Source organism: Mustela lutreola, chromosome 2 (assembly GCF_030435805.1).
Source record: "Mustela lutreola isolate mMusLut2 chromosome 2, mMusLut2.pri, whole genome shotgun sequence".
Classification (NCBI taxonomy): Eukaryota; Metazoa; Chordata; class Mammalia; order Carnivora; family Mustelidae; genus Mustela; species Mustela lutreola.
This window is the reverse complement of record NC_081291.1, coordinates 55,086,216-55,109,756: the sequence shown is the minus strand read 5'-3', so window position 1 is coordinate 55,109,756 and position 23,541 is coordinate 55,086,216. Positions and strand designations below refer to the sequence as shown.

General features: G+C 37.6%; 1 protein-coding gene across 4 annotated transcripts in view; it reads left to right on the top strand.

Moving 5' to 3' along the window:
- TMCC1 (transmembrane and coiled-coil domain family 1) overlaps window positions 1-23,541 on the top strand; it is a 252,842-nt gene that overhangs the window by 44,710 nt on the left and 184,591 nt on the right. For all 4 annotated transcript variants that reach the window (XM_059161815.1, XM_059161816.1, XM_059161813.1 and 1 more), the window contains one exon: window positions 19,736-19,791. The gene's annotated coding sequence lies outside the window, so the exon portion shown is untranslated. The remainder of the gene's footprint in view (window positions 1-19,735; window positions 19,792-23,541) is intronic.

Here is a 23,541-nt window from a genome sequence, read left to right as displayed (position 1 = left end):
CATGTAAGTTGTAAAGAGATTTCTTTATAATGACTATAAATAGTAGTGTCCCCTCTTAAATCCTTGGGACATATGTTCCAAGACCCCTCGTGGATGCCTGAAAATCTGTTTAGTACCAAACTCTATACCTACTATTTTTTTCCTATATATACACATACCTATGATAAAGCTTTTTTTTTTTTTCTTTTGAGTTTTATTTAAATTCCAGTTTGTTAACATACAGTGTAATATTAGTTTCAGGTGTAGAATTTAGTGATTCATCACTTACAACACCCAGTGCTCATCACAAGTGCCTTCCTTAATACCCATCATTCCACTTAACCCATCCCCTTACTCCCCTCCCTTCAAGCAGCCCTCAGATTGTTCTCTACAGTTAAGAGTCTTTCCTGATTTGCCTCTTTTCTCTCTTCTTTATCCTCCATGTTCATCTATTTTGTTTGGTAAATTCCACATAGGAGGAAAATCATATGGCATTTATCTTTGACTTCACTTAGCATAATACTCTCAAGCTGTATCCACATCATTGCAAACAGCAAAATTTCATTCCTTTTTATGGCTGAGTAGTATTCCATTGGATATACCACATCTTTATCCATTCAGCTGCTGGACATTTGGGTTCTTTCCATAATTTGGCTATTGTTCATGATGCTGCTATAAACATCTCAGTTCATGTAACCCTTTGAATCAGTATTTTTGTATCCTTTGGGTAAATACCTAGTAATGTAATTGCTGGATGGTAGGGTATTAATTTAATTAATTAATTAATTAATTAAATTTATTTTAGTCAGAGTGCAAGCAGGAGGAGCAGTAGGTAGAGGGAGAAGCAGACTGCCTACTGAGCTTGGAGCCCGATGTGGGACTCGATCCCAGGACCCTGGGATCATGACCTGAGCCGAAGGCAGCTGCTTAACCGACTGAACTACCCAAGCATCACTGTTTTATTTTTTTCCCCCTTTTTAAAGAGTTATTTATTTATTTTGAGAAGTGCACAGGTTGGGGTGCAGAGGGAGAGGGAGAGAGAATCTCAAGTAGGCTCTACACTGAGTATGGAGCCCAAGGTGGGGCTTGATCCCAGGACTGCTTCCAGCTCTGCCTTTAGGTCTTTTTCAGGGACAGTTTCTTTTCTTTTTTTCCTTTAAATAGGTCATGCTTTACTGTTTCTCAGTATGCCTGTGATCCTTTTGTTGAAAACTGGACATTTGAATCAAGTAGTGTGGTAATTCTTGAAATCCAATTCTCCCACTTCCCTAAGGGTTGCTGTTTTTTTGTTTTAATTATTTTTACCATACCAGGCTCTCTGTGCCAGGGGTTATCCTGAGGTGAAAATTTAAGGTCTTCTCAGTTCTTTTCTGGGGCAGTGCTTTTCCCTATATATGTGGTTGCTTTTGAATGTCTTAGTTCTTAGTGTCTGGCTCCCAGTAGAGGAAAAAGAGAAAAATGATAGAGGAAGGAAAATGACACCAGCCCTTTAAATGCCCTGGAAGTTACTATAGCTGGAAGTTACTATAGCTATAGCCTCGTGACAGCTTAGAGGTGAGGAAGTACAACAAAGATGGGCACCTGCTTCATTGCCACATCTGTCGTCAGAAACAACAATCAGTGATCTGGGCATAGCTCCCTGATAATTTGGAGAACAGGGTTTTGTGTTGTTTTGTTTTTTCCTACCCTAGCTCCTACAGGCTATGTGCAGGCTGCTCTTAGAACTTCGCACAGCTGCCCTCCATGTGGCTAGGTGGGGGCTGGGTAGCTGCCACTGTGCTAAGAGTTGAAATTGATTGAAATTAACTGCAATTAACAGTCTAAGCCTCTTCCTGGACTTGCAAGCCTTAAATAGACTCCAGGGTTCCAAAATAGTTACATCAGACAGATTCTGCTCATGCAGTTGTTATCTAGGTGGTAGATAATCCTAGTGTTTCCTACTCTGCCATCTTCCCAGAATCCTCTCTTGAAACTTGGGTTTTGATGTAGCAGCAGACATCATAAACTGTATGACAGCAGGCAAGTCACTGAAGTTCTTTGTGCTCCAGGGAATTATGGGCTCATGGGGAAAGTGTTTAGGCTGGTAATTGCTAAGACTCTTGCTCTAAAATGTATAATTTTCTAAAATTTTGCATGTACTTGAAAAAAATTTTGGTGTTTTCAGTTTGAGAGGAATGACTAACATTTTGGGTGGAAGTTACAAATAACTATTGAAAAAAAACTTGATGTTTGAACATTTTTGTTTACCCAGAGTATTTGAATTGTATATGCAGTTTATTTTCTTTGGTGTTTCTTACTTTCTCTAGTTTGCTGTTCCTTTTTGGGGTGCCTAAGAACACTGTAGTTTTGACTCTTTAGGAAAATATACAGCTGTTCTAATTGGTTGTAAGTTAGGTGAGATCTGTTAGGACTTTTATTCCTTGGTTTGAAAAAAAATTGTTAAAACAGGTAGTTGACTGCATTTCTTTAACGATGTTCTGGAAAAGTTCCTGTGGTTAACTTGCTTTGGTGGGCATTCTCATCCATGTCAGTGCTTTTCGTTCCTTTGGAAGAAGTAAAATACTTTTAAGAACCATCAGATGAACTCTCAGATTGTAATTCAGGAGATCAGTTATCTTTCTCTTTCCTGTGATCAATAATAATTTGTATTCTTCCCTATGGTGAAGTTTCCAAACTTTGAGTTACTTGGTTGACTCTTTTCATGGTTCTTCCTCATTAGGCTAGTAAGTATTTTTCTCATAGCTTAGCTACACAACTAATTTATTTTCCTTTTCATTAAAGATATGTCAGATGCTGATGTATACAGAATATTCTAGAGATTTTATTTATTTTTTTAAAAAGATTTTGTTTGGGGGCGCCTGGGTGGCTCAGTGGGTTAAAGCCTCTGCCTTTGGCTTAGGTCATGGTCCCAGAGTGCTGGGATCGAGCCCCGCATCGGGCTCTCTGCTCAGCGGGGAGCCTGCTTCCTCCCTTCTCTTTCTCTCTATCTCTCTGCCTACTGTGATCTCTGCCTGTCAAATAAATAAATAAAATCTTTAAAAAAAATGATTTTGTTTGTTTATTTGACAGAGAGAGACAGCGAGAGAGGGAATACAAGCAGGGGGATTGGGAGAGGGAGAAACAGGCTTCCTGCCAAGCGGGGAGCCCGACTCGGGGTTCCATCCCAGGACCCTGGGATCACAACCTGAGCTGAAGGCAGATGCTTAATGACTGAGCCACCCTGGTGCCCCAGAATATTCTAGAGATATTTAGAGATGAATTCTTGTCCAGTATCTTCATTTTATAGAAGAGAAAATTGAACACCATCAGATAATCCAAATAGCTATATTATTTTTGAGGGAACTTGGGAGGGGAGTAGTTTGCAGAGAAATGAGACTTTCGCTGGAAGGTGGTTGTATGGTCAAGGGGTATATTCTTTTAGTGGGAAAAATTGTAGCATGTTTGTATGCTGATGGGAATTAATTCAATAGAGAGGGAGAAAAATGGATTAGAGAGAAGAGAGAACTGCTTATAGTTGATATGTTTGAATTGGTGTGTAAGTAGAGCAGTTGACCATGGTAGGAATACCAGCACTTCATCTTTACTTAGCAGTAGAGAGTCCTGATTGTATGGACTCAGATGCCAGTTGACAAGTAGATGTGGTAGTAGTATGTGCAAATACTTAGTTTTTCAGTGACACCAGAAGGTAAGCCATTGTTACGGACCCTGGACTGGATTGCCCAATGGAAGAACAAAGCAGCACTCGGAAACCTTGGGGATAGGAGTTTATTTAATGCTGGTGGGCTCAGAGGGGAGTAGTCTCCCCAAGCTCTGAGCCCTGAGTGCAAACAAAGGAGGTAGTTTATACACTTTTACTTCCTTTATCTGTGCCTCTCTTGGGCCTGCAGCTAGCAGGGCAGGAGGGAAACCCAGAATGGCCTTGGGGCTGGGGCTGAGATTCCCCAGCTGGACTGGTTGGCCACCTTAGAACACAGATTTTCCTGATCACCATTAGGGGAGTAAGGATAGGAGGGGTATGTTAGATTTGAAGAGAGTTAACAAGTATGAAATCATCCTCTGTGAGAATGGGGGAGTGAATGTACAAGAGAGTTACAGAATCAAATGCCCATTTGAGGTGAGTGGACATTAATTTGTAATGTCATTGTTAAGCTTGGAAGCATGACTTTTTCTTGTCATTTTCTCCTATAAGAGTTCAAATATGAGACAGGCAGAGGTAAATTATCTGAGATTGGGGTTTTGCTGATTGTTTGAGTTCTTGGAAGAAGGTGACCTTGGAATTTGAGTGTATGTATAAGGGAATGTTGATAATGATGTTCCATGAAATCTAAGCCAGGGACTTGTTTTAGGGGAAAGAGTTAAATAGAATGGAAGTGTAGTCATTTTAATTCCGTGAATTTCACTTTTTTCAACAAATTGTACTAGGACAATTAGAATAAACCTTTGGGACTGATGGAAATGTTTTCTTCATTATGGTGATGGTTTTTATGGATATAAATATTTTGTTAATTTGTCAAAGTGTATACATGTTAAATAGGTACAGTTTATTTTATATCTATTATTCCTCTAAACTGTAATGGAACTAGCAGAATAATGGAGTTAGTAGAACATGGTAACATTTCTTTAATGCTTTCAAATATAATGATTAGCATATAAATCATTGCTTGAGGTCTGTCAGTTATTTTGTTATTTACTACTATTGTTCTTTTCGTGTTAGATTTTTTAATTTTTACACGGTGTTTTCTTGGATTTTATGAGTCCTAGCAAACTTGGTAAGAACCTGGTACTTTTTGGTGATGTTGCTATTAGAATTTTTAAAAGACTCTGCACTTTTAATTAGTACCTATATTCTTGGCCTAGAATTCTGATATTTTAATCTAAATTTAATCTGATACTTAATCTAAGGTGTTATATTTTATTTATATATTTCCAAAGTTTTAAATTTCAATTCCAGTTAATTAACATGCAGTGTTATATTGGTTTCTGGTATACAGTATAGTAATTAAACACTTAAATACATCACCCTGTGCTCATCATGACAAGTGCACTTCTTGAAAGCTATATAATTACATTTTTTTCAGATTTTATTTATCTGAGAGAGGAATTGAGAGAACAAGTGGGAGGAGAGGCAGAGGGAGAAGCAGACTCCCCGCCGAGCAGGGACCCCAGTGGGGGATTCAATCCCAGGACCCTGGGATCATGACCTGAGCCAAAGACAGAAGCTTAACCGGTTGAGCCACCCAGGTGCCCATATAATTATATTTTAAAATAATAATGTTTTGAACATTTAGAATGTTTTATGCTCCCTATTGAAAATATTGCTCCTCTTTGCCTGAACAATCTTTTTTTTTTTTTTTTTTTAAAGATTTGTCTATTCATTTGAGAGAGAGAGAGGGGGAATTTGAGGGGGAACGACTGAGGGAGAAGCAGACTCATCGCTGAATGTGGAGCCCTGTGTGGGACTTGATTCTAGGATCATGACCTGAGCCAAAGTGATGTTCAATGGACTGAACCACCCAGGCGCCCCTACCTGAACATTCTTTTTTTTTTTTTTTTTTTTTTCCTTAAGATTTTATTTATTTGAGAGAGAGAGGGCATAGAGGGGGACAGAGGAAGAGGGAGAAGCAGACTCCCTTATTGAGCAAGGAGCCTGATGTAGATCTCAGTGGCAGGACCCCAGGATCATGACGTGAGCTGAAGGCAGGTCTGACCCATCCAGGTGCCCGAGCCTGAACATTCCTGAAGAGTGATTTCTATAGCTCACTAAATATATAAATACTAGGTTTAGATCAAAAAGAGAATTGAATTGCCTGAGTTGAATTTATCTAGTTAAGGTATTAATGAGAAGTGAAATAGAATTAAAAAAATACGGAAATATAATTGGTATGTTTTGGGCCAAAAACTTCTAATTCTTTTTATTTATTTATTTATTTATTTATTTATTTATTTATTTGAGAGAGAGAGAATTCAAGCTGCAGAGGGAGAGGGAGAAGCAGGCTTTCTGCTAAGTAGAGAGCCCAGTGGGGGCTTATTCCCAGCACCCCAGGATCATGACCCAAGCTGAAGGCAGGTGCTTACCCAACTGAGCCAGGCTCCAGAAACTTAGAATTCTTAATTGGCTTGTAACTTCTTGGTTATCATATTTAGGTGTTTTTAATATACTTGTGTGGTTTCTTGTGGTTGGGTTGAGCGCAGCAGAAATGCTGGAGAGGGCGTGAGGGTGGTCTGTAGGAAAGGGGGAGAACACTGTATTTTAATTTTTTTCTTTTATTCTTATTGTTATTACTAGATACCATTAAGGAGCAATTATTAGTTCTAGGAACTGTGAAAAAATATGTTCTGTGCATTATTATATTTAATTTTCATAACTCTAGGAAGTAAGTCTCATTGCCATTTTATCTATGAGGAAAGTTAGACTTGTCATCTAGGACTTCATCCAAGGATACACAGCTAGTAAGTATCTTTAAGTAACTGGCTCACTCCAAAGACCAGGGTCTTAACCGCTGTGCTAAATTGTCTCTTTGTTAATAAGACAGTCTTGTCCAGCATTAAAAAAAACAAATATCCCATTAAATGTCCATTAGCCTAGGAGAATCTGTTTTCTAGCATAAATATATGTGACCCCTTTTTGGAAAATTACTATGTAACACTTTATTCTTTTTGAAGGAATCTTCATTAAGAGAAAGTTTCTTAGAATTGGAAGTGCTAGAGATTTCTAAGCATTTTTGCGAGCATATAACAATTTTTAAAAGTCAGGTGGTAAGTAGAAGACTTTAAATAAAATATAACCTATGAGAGGAATCCCTGAATTACTACCAGGTGCTCACTGGCCATTCTCACTTTGATCCTATTTTTCACCTTTATGTGACACTGTTTCTTAGTATTTTGTATTTTTGGGTTTGCATGCGAAGTCGCTTAAGCCAAGGTGCTGTACCTACCTGTTCTTTGTAGTCCCCATGCTTTTAGTAAGGTCCTCTTTCTTTGGCCGTATTTATGGAGTAATACCAGGAAGTTTGGTAAAACTGTGTGACTGAGGAGAGGATGTTATCTCCTCTGGTAGATGTCTACTGAGCTTACTTGATTATGTCTTTCTCAACTCCTGGGTTTCTTATTGATTCGTTTGGTCAGTAGTGATGTATAAAACACGGAAGTCAACAGAAAATTTTCTTTTGAGTGCAAATGATTGGCTTGGGAAAAGATGTTGCTAAATCCCTTAGGAGGTGGCTGAAAAATGTTGTCCCTTATAAAATAGAAGCATGAGAAGAAATAATGACTTCAAGAATATAACTGTTGAATAAATTTTCAGTGTAGCAAAGCATAAAGTATGTGTTACCATTGAAACCATCTCAGATGACCTACAGTGAAGGAGAAAGAGCATAAACTGGAGACTTTTTAAACCTGAAAAACATGATTAAGTTTTATTTCTAAACTGTGTGTTTTTCATTTTTTCTAGAGAGATTTAAGATTGGCTCTGGGGCAGGTGAACAAAATTTGACATACCAAAGGCATTTTTTAAAAAAATTTTAAATTTTTTTATAAACATATAATGTATTATTAGCCCCAGGGGTACAGGTCTGTGAATTGCCAGGTTTACACACTTCATAGCACTCACCATATCACATATCCTCCCCAATGTCCATAACCCCACCATCCTCTCCCTACCCACCTCCCCCAGGTCACCCTCAGTTTGTTTTGTGACATTAAAGAGTCTCTTATGGTTTGTCTTCCTCACCAAGGGCATTTTTTAAAAAGATTTTATTTATTTATTTATTTTGAGAGGGAAAGAGAAGGAGAGAGTGAGCACGAACGGGGGGAGGGGTAGAGGAAGAGGGAGAAGCAGGTTCCTTGATGAGCAGGGAGCCCTATTGTGGGACTGGATCTCACGACGCTGGGATCACAACCTGAGCTGAAGGCAGATGCTTAACCGACTGAGCTACCCAGGTGCCCAATATTTTGGCTTTTTCTTTATTTTTAATGATCTTAACAGGAATTTTCTTCATTTGGTCATTTATTCTGTTTCTTATTCCTCTGCTGTTTGAGGTTATCAGGAATTTTATTTTGATAGTCTTTTCTATGCTTGGTTCTCAGAAGGCAGTCCCTTGTAAAGGTAAGTATGAGGTAGCTGACATTGTTCAGAGTATTCTGTGATGAAAATGAAAAACAACTTGAAGTATATGATATTTAAATTTCTTATAGATTTTTTTGGGGAGAGAGTGAGGATTGCCACAGGAGGAAACTTAAAATAATTTCTTCGTTTGAAATGAATATACAGAAGAGAAAATTTCCCCCCCCTTTTCGTTGTCCTCACACCAAAGTATTTGGGAGACACTGATTCCCTGCCCTTCAATTTTCCTCACATGTCTCATGATGTTTTTCTAGGGTTTTCAGGCTATTTCCCCCTAATATTTCAGAACTCTTGCCATTGTGCATTCTTAGATTTTTGGGGACATTTCTCAGGACTCTTTCTGGGAACCCTAAAGTGCTTCAATCTGTATCAGTGAGAGTTGACTGGGTGATCAAATGTTCCCTTTTTCAGCTTCAGTGGCAAGGATTTACCTCCTCCCCTTTACTGGTTATTAACTATTCATTTTTGATAATAGATACCTGATTTATACTTTATAGTATTTATTTATCTTTATTTCAAAAAGTATTTGGGAATTACAGGCTTCTTAGGAAAGCTGGTTGTCTTTCCTCGCCTTCGTCTTGAGATAGTAATTATCCATGGGAGTAGAGAGTAATCTTTTTGGGAGTTGGTGAGAATATCTATAAACAGACAGATGTACAGATTATCTGTAGTTCATCAGGATATTCTCCCTCAGTTTTTTATCTGTTAAAATGATTTTTCTGTTTTTCATTCTCTGTTATTTATACATCTTTAGCAGGCATGCGTGCGCACGCGCACACACATACAACATGAGACTTAAGGCCTGACACATATAGGAGTTCTAGAACATTCTAAATACACTGTGATTCATAATACAGGTTTGCTTTTAAAACAGGGTACCTGTGCTGAATAGCCTCATAAACATCTTCTCTTCTCTCCATTTTTCTTTTCTGGAGGGACCAGGATATGTCTTCAGAATAAAGGGAGGGATCTAATTTTTATATCATAGGTAGCATCAAAGAAGGAAGTACTTTGAGGGTGAAGAGCTTTCATTCTTGCTAGTTTATGAGTTAAATCAAAAGCTGAAATAAAAGATTCTATATCAGCTACCTTCTTATACCATATTTTGGGATGCAGATCAAAACATGCAGGTGATTTTAAGAGCACAAGTAGTATTAGAACCAAGGCAGAATTAACCAAGGTTGTTCTTACGGACACCTTTCAGGAATGGTAAAAGAAGAGGGAAGAGGCAGGAATACAAGGTAAAAACTACCAGTGCACACCTTGAATTTGATTTGTATGTTCCTGAAAATGAAGTTGAAAAAAACAACCCTAATGTTGGGTATTGTCTGAATTTATTCCTCCATCTGCATTATATGCATAGGATTTGTAAGTTTCAAAAACATTTTTTCTATGTTCTTTTTGTATAGACATAACTAATATAAACTGTGTGGTTGCTAACATGACAAGTAGTCCACATTCTGCATGTCTATTCCTGTATCCTCATTCACTCCTAAATTCATGACAGTGTGTTATTTAAACCTACATTATTTTTCTAGATTTTTGTAGACTTTTCATAGATACTCAGGATAATGAGTATCTACTCATTATCTACTCATAGATAATCAGGCTAAGAGAGTGTCATAAATAGAAGTTTGAATTTTAGTTGAGTGCTTTTACTGCATCTGTTGTTATGATCATGTGGTTTTCTTATTAATCTGATAGTGTGAATTACACTCATTGCTTTTCTTTAGTGTTCAGTTAGGTTTGGATTGCTGGGGCTAATATTTTGTTAGAGGTTTTTATGTATATGTTCGCTTGGTGTATTGATCTGTAGTTTTTTGGTAATGTCTTTGTCTTGGTTTAGTATTGTTGGCCTCATGAAATATAATGTTCCCTCCTCTTTTCTGCAAGAGATTGTGTAGAATTAACCAGTAAAACTCTCTGAGTCTGGAGTTTTCCTTTTTTTGAGGAGCTACCACTACAGATTCACTGTTTAGATACAATTATTCTGGTATCTATTTCTCCTTGTATAGTTTTTGTAGTTTGTGTGTCAGCTTTGAAGGAATTGCTTCGTTTCGTCTAGGCTGTCAGACTTAGGGTCCTAGAGGGGTTCCTTGTATTTATTATCCTTTTAATAGCTGTTGTTTCAGTAATGTCCTCTCTCTTTCATCCTGTTAGTGGTAATTTATCTTTCTTATTTCTTGGTTAGCCTGGCCAGAAGTAGAAGTTCATCAGTGTTATTGATCTTTTCAAAGAACCAGCTTTTGCTTTCATTGATTTTAATCCATTGTGTTTCTGTTCTCAATTTCATTGATTTCTGCTCTGGTTTTTTTGGTAAGATGTTATTTTTAAGTAATCCCTACACCAGGCGTGAGGCTTGAACTCAACCCTGGATTGAACCCTGAATTGGGCTCCATACTGGGTGTGGAGGCTACTTAAGATTTCTCTTCCCTTTACTCCTCCCCAGCGTGCTTGCTCGTGCACTGTCTAAAAAAGTTTTTTTTCCTAGACTTTTTTTTTACCACGGATTATTTAAAGTATATTGTTTAATACCCAGATATTTGGGGAAATTTTCCCAGATCTTTTGCTATTGATTTTAATATAATTTCATTGTGGTCTGAGAATGTACTTTTTTCATTTTAAAAAACGATTTTTTAAAGTTTATTTTAAAAAATTTATTTGACAAACAGATCACAAGTAGGCAGAGAAGCAGGCAGAGAGAGAAGAGAGCAGAGAGCTCAATGCAGGGCTTGATCCCAGGACCCTGGGATCCAAAAAATGATTTTTTAAAAAAAGATTTTATTTGTTTATTTGACAGAGGCAAAGTGACAGAGAGAACAGAAGTAGTGGGAGTGGGAGAGGGAGAAGCAGGCTTCCTTCTGAGCAGGGAGCCTGATGCAGGGCTCGATCCCAGGACGCGGGAACCATGACCTGAGCTGAAGGCAGACACTTAACGATTGAGCCACCCAGGCGCCCCTAAAAAATGATTTTTAAGGGGTACCTGGGTGGCACAGTCAGTTAAGCATCTGCCTTCGGCTTTGGGTCCTCCCTCTACCTCTGTCATCCCCCACCCTGTGTTCTCTCTTGCTTACTCTCTTTGTCAAATAAATAAAATCTTAAAAAAAAAAAAAAAAAAAGATTTTTAAGATTTGTTTTATGGGGCGCCTGGGTGGCTCAGTGGGTTAAGCCGCTGCCTTCGGCTCGGGTCATGATCTCAGGGTCCTGGGATCGAGTCCCGCATCGGGCTCTCTGCTCAGCGGGGAGCCTGCTTCTCTCTCTCTCTCTCTGCCTGCCTCTCTATCTACTTGTGATTTCTCTCTGTCAAATAAATAAATAAAATCTTTAAAAAAAAAAAAAAAAAGATTTGTTTTATGGCCCAGAATATCTTTGTGAATGTATAAAGTACACTTGAAAAGAATATACACTCAATGTATGTTCAGCAGTTGCTGGGTGAAGTGTTCTGTAAATGTCACTTAAGTTAGGTGGTAATACTATTGAGGTCTACTTCCTGATTTTTTGTCCACTTGTTTTAACAGTTATTGAGTTGAAAGTCTTTAACTATAATTATGGATTTGTCTGTTTCTCCTGTTAGATACATTAGTTTTTGCCATTTCTTACAAAGCTCTTTTTTTTTTTTTTTAGATGCGGATGTATTTATGATGATTATACCTTTTTGGAGAATTGACCCCTTTATCATTTTGTAGTGGCCCTCTTATCCTTGACAGTCTTTCTGATTCTGAAGTCTACTTTAAAATTGATTTGGTTCTACTAACCTTTTGATGAGTATATGGTATCTTTTTCTGTTGCTTTATCTTTTCCTACCTTAATCTTTGTGTTTAGTGGGCTTTTGTAGATGGCATTTAACTTGATCATGCTTTTTCATCCAGTCTGACAATTTGCCTAACTGGTGTTTTTAGATCATTCACATTTAAAGTAATTATTAATATAGTTAGATTAAAACTTACCATCTTGTGAGCTATTTTCCATTTGTTGCATTTTTTTCTTTTTTTTAAAAAAAGATTGTATTTATTTATTTTAGAGACACAGAGAAATATCATGAGTAGGGGGAGGGGCAGAGTGGGAGAGGGTGGAGCAGAATTCCCCCTGAGTAGTGAGCCCCATGTGGGGCTTGATCCCAGGTCTTTGAGATCATGACTGATCCAGAGGTAGACACTTAACTGACTGAGCCACCCAGGTGCCCCTATTTGTTGCATTTCTTTGTTTTTTCTTCTTTTGCCTTGTGTAGTGTGAATTGAGATTTTTGTTAGTATTCTTATATCCTCCCTCCTGACTTATTTTTGCTTACTTAAAATGGTTTTTAGGGGTGCCAGGGTGGCACAGTCAGTTAAGCATTCGACTTTTGATTTTGGTTCAGGTCATGATCTCAGGGTCATGGGATCCAGCCCCATGTTGGACTCTGTGCTCAGTGGGGAGTCTGCTTGAGGATTCTCTCCCTCTGCCCCTGCTTGCACTCACTCTCTCTCTCTCTCTTAAATAAATAAATACATTTTTAAAAAATGGCTTTTAGTGGTTGCCTTTGGTTTTACAGTATTCATTTAAAAATAACCTGAGTAACACATGAAAAAATATTCATCATCACTAGCCATCAAGGAGATTCAAATTAAAACCACATTGAGATACTACCTTACACCAGTTAGAATGGCCAAAATTAGCAAGACAGGAAACAATATGTGCTGGAGAGGATGTGCAGAAAGGGGAGCCCTCTTACACTGTTGGTGGGAATGCAAGTTGGTGCATCCAATTTCCTCAAGAAATTAAAAATAGAGCTTCCCTATGACCTGCAATTGCACTACTGGGTATTTACCCCAAAGATACAGATGTAGTGAAAAGAAGGGCCATCTGTACCCCAATGCCACGGTTACCAAACTGTGGAAAGAACCAAGATGTCCTTCAGCAGACAAATGGATAAGGAAGATGTGGTCCATACACACTATGGAATATTATGCCTCCATCAGAAAGGACGAGTACCCAACTTTTGTAGCAACGTGGACGGGACTGGAAGAGATTGTGCTGAGTGAAATCAGTCAAGCAGAGAGAGTCAATTATCATATGGTTTCACTTATTTGTGGAGCATAACAAATAGCATGGAGGACATGGGGAGATGGAGAGGAGAAGGGAGTTGAGGGAAATTGGAAGGGGAGATGAACCATGAGAGACTGGACTCTGAAAACAACCTGAGGGTCTTGAAGGGGCAAGGGGGGTGGGAGGTTGGGGGAACAAGGTGGTGGGTATTAGGGAGGGCATGTATTGCATGCAGCACTGGGTGTGGTGCAAAAACAATGAATACTGTTACGGTGAAAAGAAATAAAAAAAAAGAATTTAAGAAACAAAACAGGATCATAGGAGAGGGGAGGGAAAATAAAATAAGATGTAAACTGAGAAAGAGGCAAACCATAAGAGACTTTTAACTATAGGAAACAAACTGCGGGTTACTGGAGGGAAGTGGGGGGGATGGGGTAACTGGGTGATGGGTATTTTTTTTTTTTAAAGATTTTATTTATTTATTTGACAGAGATCACAAGTAGGCAGAGGCAGGCAGAGAGAGAGAGAGAGAGAGAGAGAGAGGAGGAAGAAGGCTCCCTGCTGAGCAGAGAGGCCAATGCAGGGCTCGATCCCAGGACCCTGGGATCATGACCTGAGCCGAAGGCAGAGGCTTTAACCCACTGAGCCACCCAGGCGCCCCTGGGTGATGGGTATTAAGGAGGGCACTTGACATAATAAGCATGAGATGTTTTATGCAACTGATAAATCACTGAACTCTACCTCTGAAACTACTAATACACTATATGGCCCTTCTTTTCACTACATTTCTGTCTTTGGGATAAATACCCAGTAGTGGAATTAGGTGATCCTGGTGGTGGGTATTAAGGAGAGCACGTATTGCATGGAGCACTGGGTGTGGTGCATAAACAATGAATCTTGGAACAGTGAAAAAATAAAATTAAGACTAAATTAATTAAAAAAATAACCTGAGTAACTTTCAAATGATACCACTTCACATGTAGTGAATATATCTCAATAGTGTATGTTCCTAAATTTTCCTTTCACTGTCGTTACATATTTTGCTGTGTATGCTATAAATACTCAGTACATTGTTCATTACTTTAAACAATTGTATTTGGGAGCAATTAAAAATATGAAAAAGAAGATCATTTATTTTACCTTTTTATTCATTTTTTTGGTATTAATCCAAGCTTCTCACCTTTATCATATTCCTTCTGCCCAAAGAACTACCTTTAATATTTCTTACAGGGTGAATCTGCTGGCAATGAATTCTGTTTTTGTTTGTCTGGGAGAGTATTTCTTCTTCATTTATGAAGGATGTTTTCACTTGATGTAGAGTGCTGTTTGGGCAGTTTTTTTCTTTCAGCATTTCAAGTTGTCACTTAACTGTCTTTTGAACTTGAAAAACTTCTGACTGAAAGTTTATTGTAATCTTATTTTTTTCCTTTGTGTGTAATATGTTTTCCCTGGCTACCTTTCAGCAGTTTAATGCCTTCTAGCGATTTAAATGTGATATGCCCTGGTGCAAGTATTTTTGGGGGAAGACATATTTATCTTCTTTGTTTTTAGAGTTTCTTAAGTCTGTAATTAGGTATCTTATCACTAATTTTGGTAAGTTCTTGGGCATTCTAATATTTTTTCTCCATTCTCTCTTTCTCCTGACATTCTAAGTAAGTATCTGTATGTTACACTGTTTGATAATTTCCCACATTTCTTATATATTCTCTCCTATTTTATTTTCCTACTATATTTTCTTCTTTACATTTCAGTTTGGGTGTTTCTCTTAGCATCTTTTCAAGTTCATTGGTTCTTTTTTCAGCTGTTTGAAGTCTAGTAATAATCTTTTATTTGTGTGTTTTTATTTCTAAATTTCTGTTTGATTCTTATGATTTCCATGTCCCTGCGAATTTACCTATCTGATCTTGCATGTTGACTACCTTTTCCATTACAGTTTTAAACATATTAAGCATGTTTTAAACTACCTGATAGTTCCAAAATCTGTGTCATATCTGAGTCTAGTTGTGATGATTGCTTTGTTTCTTCAAGCTGTGTTTTTGGCATACTTTATAATTCTTTTTTGAATGCTGGACCATGTATAGGACAGGAAATCCTGAAGTAATATTTTATATGCTTAGAGAAGACTGCAGATTTCCTTCTGCTAGTCCTTTAAGGTGGAATTTGTGTTAACTTGTTGGGGTTTGGGCTGTGTTTGAAATTTATTATTGCTGTGGTTACCAGAGTTGATACTTATTTCGCCGTGGGAGCCCAGAGACTTCGTATTTTCCTACTGTCCCTTGTCTCCCAAGTGTCTTTTATCTCCTTGCTTGGCTTTGGATTTTACTTTGGTGCTGTTTCTCAGAGTCTGTCTCTTGCAGCTATTTTTCACTGTTATTGTTAGAGCTTGTTAGCATGGTGATGAAGGGTAAGAGGAGTTCTGTGATGGTCTGTTAAGCTTCAGATTAGCCAGGTACTAGAACCTGGGTCTCAGAAGTTTGGCCTTCATAAAACTTTACATGCCACTTCCTTGGGTAGAGCTTCCCCTTGTTCTTTTTACCCAACTGCAATATCTAGGGTAATTTTGTTAGCTCTTATTTTGGCCAAGTTTTTTTTTTTTTAATTTTTCAAGATTTTTTTTTTTTTTTTTAATTTATTTGAGAGAAGCAGCATGAGCAAGGGGGAGGAGCAGAGGGAGATGAAGAAGCAGACTCCTGCTGAGCAGGAAGCCTGATGCACGGTTTGATTCCAGGACCCTGAGATCATGACCTGAGCCACCCAGTTTCCCTCAAGGTTTTTTTTTTTTAATTTTTAAAGATTTTTAAAAATTTGTTTTTATTTTTAAAATTTTTAAAAATAATTAACATATAATGTATTGTTTGTTCCAAGGGTACAGGAAGGTGATTCATCAGTTTTACACAATACATAGTGCTCACCATAGCACATACCCTTCCCATTGTCTATCACCCAGCCACCCCATCCCTCCCATCCCCCTCCACTCCAGCAACCCTCAGTTTGTTTCCTGAGATTAAGAGTCTCTTATGGTTTGTCTCCCTCTCTGGTTTTGTTCTGTTTCATTTTTTTCCCCCCTCTCTTCCCCTATGATCCTCTGCCTGGTTTCTCAAATTCCACCTCTTAGTGAGATCATATGATAATTGTCTTTCTCTGATTGAGGAGCAGACTCCTGCTGAGCAGGAAGCCCAATACGGGACTTGATCCCAGGACCCTAAGCTCATGACTTGAGCCGCCCAGGTGCCCCTAAGGTGTTTTTTGTTTTTGTTTTGTTTTTTTTTTTAAAGATTTGAAAAAAAAAAAAAAAAACCTCATTAGTTTATCAAGAGAGAGAAGGGCAGGGGTGGGAGGAGATGAGGTAGGGAAAGAGAGAGAGAGACTCTGAGGCAGACTCTACACTGGGCATGGAGCCCATCTCGGGCCTAGATCTCACGACTGGCAAGATCATATCCTGAGCTGAAACAAAGAGTCATAGCCACCCAGATTCCCCTAGCTAAGGTTTTTAGAGCTCTCTCAACTAAAGACTGCATAAAGGTCATTGTTAATTTAGATTGTGAAGATTGAGTGCCAGTATTCTTCATCTTTGTTTCCCCCCCCAGTTATAGTGGAATTCACCCAGTGTTCTCAGGGTTACAGGCCTTGATGATTTTTTCTTTGTAGATTAACCCTTTTGTTCCAGAGGGAGATTGGGGGAACTAGGTCTGGGCTGATGGGCATTGCCTATTCTACTCTTCTAACTCCATAGGGGTGAGTGACGGCAAGTTGAGGAGCTTTTTCTGCATTGTCTCAGATCCCCCCTGCATTAAAGATTCTTTTCAGGTTCTTGGAGAAAAAGCCTCAGCTGGGAACACTCTTACCATTGTAGTCACCAGGGGCTTTAGGCTCTCACGTTAGCCCACATTCAGTCTTAAGCCGTTTGTCAAAATTTGTGGTTTAAGTCCTCCTAACTCCACAGTATTTCCTTTAGTCAAAAAGAAAGCTTTCCCTCCAGGGTTTTAGCTTGTGCAGCCTCTATGTTGCTCCCTGTTGTATTTTTAAAGGGTATGTATGTAAGTATGTATATTTTTTTGAGTGTAGTTGACGTACAGTGTTACATTATTTTTAGGCGTACAGCTTAGTGATTTGACTAGTTTATGTATTATGCTACATTGACCACAAGTGTAACCACGATCTGTCCCATTACATTGCTATTACAGTGTCATTGACTGTATCCTTATCCTGTGCCTTTTATTTCCATGCCTTATTCCCGAACTGGAAGCCTGTATTTCCCTCTCCCCCTCACCCATTTTGTCCAACCTCCTATCCCTGCTGTATTGCCTAAAGGTTGGATCAGGAGAAAATGGAGGGTGGAAGGGGGAGTGTGGCTCTTTCCTTTTGCTGAACATTAGGAATCCACATTGTAGTCAGAGAATAACTTGTGAGACTTACCTTAGGGCTCAGTATATGATCAGTTTTGATAAATGATCTCTCAGTACTCAATATTTATTCTGCATTTACTTAGTAGTGTAGGTCTGGTTCATCATGCTATTCAAATCTCTTTTTATCTTTTTCTTCCCTCTTTCTGGGTCATTTGTTCTGTCAGCTACTGGTATTAAAAGTTTCCTTATTACAATTATATTGATATATTTACTACTTGTAATTCTGCCAACTTTCACTTTATATATTTGAAGGCTATGTTACTACATGCATACAAATTTTAATTTGTTATATCTTACTGATAAGTTACACATTGAATCCTACAAATGCTTTTTGTATTAAAGTCTACTTTGAGTACTATTAATATGACTAGAGAGGCTTTTCTTTTTTGTATGACCTTTCCATACTTTTCATTTTTTATTTTTAAGATTTTATTTATTTATTTGAAAGACAGAGATCACAATTAGGCAGAGAGACAGGCAGAGGGAGAGAAAGGGAAGAAGGCTCCCTGCTGAGTAGAGAGCCCGATGCGGTACTCGATCCCAGGACCCTGAGATCATGACCCGAGCTGAAGGCAGAGGCTTTAACCCACTGAGCCACCCAGGCAGGCGCCCCATCCATACTTTTCATTTTTAACTGTTTCTATCTTTGTATCCTAGGTGTGATTCTTGTGAACACCATAATAGTTGAATTTTGTTCTTTATTAGTGTAATTATTTTTATCTTTTGATCTGATTGCATTAGTGTAATTACTGGAATATTTGGGTTTAGATTTGACCTCTTACATTTTGCTTTTTATATGTTCTACTTGTTCTGTGATTTTTCTTTTGCTCTTTTTTTGCATTCATTTGGGCATTTTAATTCTGTATTTTCTTTCTATTTAACATAGTAATTAAATACTATTTTACTGTTTTTCAAATGTTTACCCTAGAGATTGAAATATGTATTTTATTCTTTTTTAAAAAATGTTTATATTTCAATACATAATAATAGTCATAAGACATGGAATTCAAAAGGTACAAAAGATTATATGATAGGAAGTCCTGCCTCATGTTTACCCACCAGCCACCCCATTCTTCAGCTGCCTCAGGAAATGTGTAACCACCAGTACACATTTTTTTTTTTAAAGATTTACTTATTTATTTTAGAGAGAGAGTTCATGTATGTGTGCGCACAAGCAGGGGGAGAGGAAGAAGTAGGCTCCCTGAGAAGCAGGGAGCCCAATGAGGGGCTCGATCCCAGGACCCTGGGATCATGACTTGAGCCAAAGGCAGACAGACACTCAACTTACTGAGCCACCTAGGTGCCCCCATCTACCACTTTACTGGCTCCCAAACATACTGTGTTTACTGGTCTTCCAGCTGGTAGTCTTGGTCCATAATTTTCCTGCTTACTCATCTTCTCAACCTTGAAAGCTCAGTTTAAGCCTCTTTCTCATAATGAAGCTTTCCCAAACAAATATAATCTTAACTGATCTTCTAATGGTAATTGCAGTTTTCCTTACACCTTTTAGCTTTAATGATATTCTTTTGTGCTATTTTCCTTAAGTTTCAGGTATGTAAATCTTACTTTATGTCCCAGATTGTGAGTTCCTTGAGGGCAGGATGATATGCTTTCATTTGTGTAATGCTAAGAACATAGCAAATGCCCCCCAAATACTTGTCTAATTAAATTGCCTCTCTGGTAGTGGCTGTGTCAGATCATTTTCCACAAAAGTTTGAATTCTCATGCCTCCTGATTCTCAGTTGTTCATGGTAGTTATAGTTTTTAGAGTTCGTTTTGAATACAAAATTGCAGATATAGAATTCCAAGGTACTTGAAAAAATATTTGCATATAAAATTGTCTTGTTTATGTACTTGTTTTGCATTTCATGTTACTTGAGATTAGAATTAATCGCCATTCCTAATTCAGTATCATAGTGTAAATCTATTCATTGCTACTTAATGACATGTGTACTTCCTTAAGTACTAACAAGTTAACACTCTTTTTTCTAAAGTATCTTCTATGTTGTTTATAGTTTTTCTTGATTATATTTTCAAAAAAATTAGAGGATACTGAAAAATACTAGAAAAAATTACCCTACACCTACCAGTGAAAGATAAATGTTAACATTTGTTATACATAAACTCATTTTTTTCTATGTAAATATAATAGCTTCTCCCCACTCAGTTTTTCAATTTATAATTCTTAATGTTTGCTTTTCAGCTTGTCCTAAAAGGATTCCTGTACACCTTAGAAGTGCTTGAGGAAGAGTGATAAAGGCAAGTATATAAAACTCTTAATGGTTAGTAAAATAACTTGGTTCATAGCCATAACAAAAACTTTGATCACCTTATCAAAAGAAAAAGAAAAAAAGATAATTTGTATATAATTTGAATGGTTTTCCAAAGCACCCTCCTAAACATTTGCCAGACTTTTAAAACAATTTTTAAACTTATCTCTGATATTCATTCAGTGTAGCTTGTTTCTTGACTATGAAGTAGTGGTGTAATATGTCTTCGGTGAAACTGTTCTAGAAAAATTATTAAAAATTCTGATAATTTAACAAGTTCTCTGAAATGCCTGCTCTGTAAGTAGCTAGCTACCTTTTCTTTTTCCTACTTTGTATTCCTTCTCCTTATACCCTTTTTTCCCCCATACCCTTTTGCTCCCTTTTCTTTTTGTCTACTTTTTCTAGTTTACTTATAAGAACTTTAAGAACTTTACTTTTCAGAGAAGCTGAGTGAATAAAAGACAAGCCAACATTTCTTTCATACGGAAGTACACTTAACTTCGCAGTTGAATTTGTTTGTATTAAACCAGGTATCTCAATATATTATTTGGAAAGTTGTATAAACTGAGCAACTGGTTACTCATTTGAATTTCCTGTCTTAAAGAAGAAAATAGGAGTCCTCTTTTTTTCAAAATAGGTATTTATTATTAAAAAAATTATAAAAATTGCCTTTTTATTGCTGCCTTCGGCTCAGGTCATGATCCCAGCGTCCTGGGATCAAGTCCCGCATCGGGCTCCTTGCTCCGCAGGGAGCCTGCTTCTCCCTCTGCCTCTGCCTGCCATTCTGTCTGCCTGTGCTTGCTCTCTCGCTCTCTGATAAATAAATAAAATGTTAAAAAAAAAATTTGTTTCAAGCCTCCAAAAAAGTGTGCTCTGTCTTTAGTCTTCAGTGCAGTACATTTTGATGGTATAGAAAATACCATCACAAGCATTCCACAGAACTTTGTTAGAATGTACAAAGATAGGACAGAAGCCAGAAGCCCTAAAGGGATTAAAAAAATATTTCAAATAAGTATTCCTGAAGTTAATATAAATGGGTTACAGAATGTGTAATTTTGCAAAGCAAAAATGATTAGTTTTGTATGTCTGCACTTTGTTTCAGCCTTTCCAAAACACTTTTAAATGCAAAAATTGAAAATTTTCCAGTTACCTGAAACTTCAAAAATCTATTGTACTTTGAAAAAAGTGGGAAAAGCAGCATCATTTAAATAGTGGTTAACTCACAGATGTATATGCAACTGACAACAAGCACTTTCACTGTGACTCAGGCAGGTCAGAGCCCCCAGCTTACGATCCACAGCAGAACCAGGGGCAGCCTCTCTGATAGTTAAGACAAAAGGTCATGAGAAGTGGGTATGCAGTGTAGGGCATCCCATGTGCTTGCTTGTGGAGGAAAAGGGTCAAAATTAAAAGGGCTTTCCTTAGGAGACCTAAAAAATTTTGGCATTACTGAATTCATTCAGTGCTTGCATTCTTACTGTCAGCAGTTTTTAGTTAACTATTACATCATCACTGGTATTTTGAGCACAGTATTTCATGTTCCTTAATATTTGGCGTATTGTTGAAAGGTAACTTTAAAGCTTTCCTGTTGGCCTACAGACAATTTTAGCAAGCTTCAAAATTTTGACCGTATTACTTGTTTGTATTGATATCATAGCAATAATGCAGATGATAGCTACAAGTTTAAGTACTAGTACATTGTAGAGAAAATGCAACAGGTTGTTTGTTTCTCAAAATTCTTATCTTACAACTTGATATTTAAAGCTCAATTTAGGTTTCTTTAGGGTTCCATGCTAAGTAAGCCTCTGCTGGTTAGTATAATTAAGGAATATCTTGGCTTTACAAATCCCAGAATTCATTACTTTTCTAGTATATAACCTTTGCAGCTCTATAGATGGCCTGTGTAAGCTTTGACTTGACAACTATTTCTAGGTTTTCCTAGGAATGCTGGCATTTTTCATTTGTAATTAATCATCACTTTCAGTTACTTGAAAATAAAAATAATGTACAACTGCTAGTGAAATCTCAAATGAAGTTATTGATAATTAAAATATACTATGTTTTCCTTTTTTAAAATAAGAAGCAGATGCCTGCTTGATTCGTTTATAACATTGCCTAAAGAAACAAGTTTACTGGTAAAAACTTTATATACAAGACAAGTAGGTCTTTTGGTTTTCCAAATAGTAACCTTGATACCATTCCTTTAATCGTGGTATCTTTTAATCTCATGGAGGAATTGATTTTATACTTTTTGTTTCAAAAACAACAAAGTCAGTTTTATTGTTTAGCTAATACAATACAAATAAGGAAAATACTAAATTACTTCCTTATTATCAGTCTGCTGCTTTCACATCCTCCCATCTTCTTAGGGTCTAAATTGCCCAGCACAAGAGATTAGTTACTGGATTATCTTGGTTACATAGCTCTTATTCTCTGAGGAGCTCGATGCTTTGCAGAATGGAAGTAATTCAATAAATATTAGTCTGCTCTATGAACTCATGAGGGAAGGTGAGTATAATTAAATACATGTACTTTTGGCAACATTTTTGCCCTCAACGAGCCCCAGAAAATTCCAATAAAGACCAAGACAGCCATTAACCTAATAAGGATTAAGGGATTCTTTCTTGGCTCCCCCAAAGGGAAGAGAAAAAAAACAAAAGCAGTAGGCAATCAGGACAAGGGTAAGAAGCCCCAGTGGTATGGCAGGATTTCAGCGTGGCCACAAATAATTTGAGCAAAAGGCAGTGAAATTTCCCATTCTCTCAACTGCTATTCATTTGGGAGCAAAGAATTTTGTGATATTTGGGAGCAAAGAATTTTGTGATATTTAAAAAGCAGGAAGGTACTGGTGAGTGACAAATGTCTTTAAGTCTGTCACAATGTTTAATGTTCCTGAATCATGAAGAAGTAAGGAGGTGGGGAAGTAGTTGAAAAAATACAGACAGCCGAGCCAGAAAAAATACAGACAGCCGAGCCACAGTGACAGTACCATATACATGGTTAAGAGGGTCCTCTTAGAGTAGTTACCATGAGGAAGATTCTAGCAGGTTTGCGTGCCTATCCCTCTCAACTTCAGCAGCTTTGTGTTTATAGTGAACTCTCTCTCTCTCTCTCTCTTTTTTTTTAAAGGTTTTATTTATTTATTTGACAGAGAGAAAGCACAAGTAGGCAGAGCAGCAGGGAGAGGGAGAAGCAGGCTCTCCGTTGAGCAGGGAGCCCCATATAGGGCTCCATTTCAGGACTCTCGGATCATGACCTGAGCTGAAGGCAGCCGCTAAGCCAACTGAGCCACCCAGAGCCCCTCACAGTGAATTCTTAAATCTAGCTAATTTATGCCTTTTAGATGGCTACTTGGTGGCAGGGAGTCACCATATCCCGAGAACATGACCACCAGAGGGCCTCATTTGTAGTGACTTAGGCTGTTCGAAGTACTTGGTAGTGAAGGGAGTTTTAAAGCTTGTTGAACAAAAAGGTTGAGGGAAAATAGGGAAATAACTTCCTATACCATAATTTGTCCTCTCTAGCAGGTTCTGTGCATTAATACAAATTTATATATTTGCAAAAACTCAATACAAAAATACTACTTATTTCTTTCCATTAAGAAAAACCTCATCCCTACTATATTCCCCTCCTCTTTTTTTTTTTTTTGCATGTGATTTCCATAACCGTGGCAGTTACGTCGACTTTATATCTCTTAGTTTCAGCTTCCTTTTAATTTCCTGCATTTAATATTGGTGTG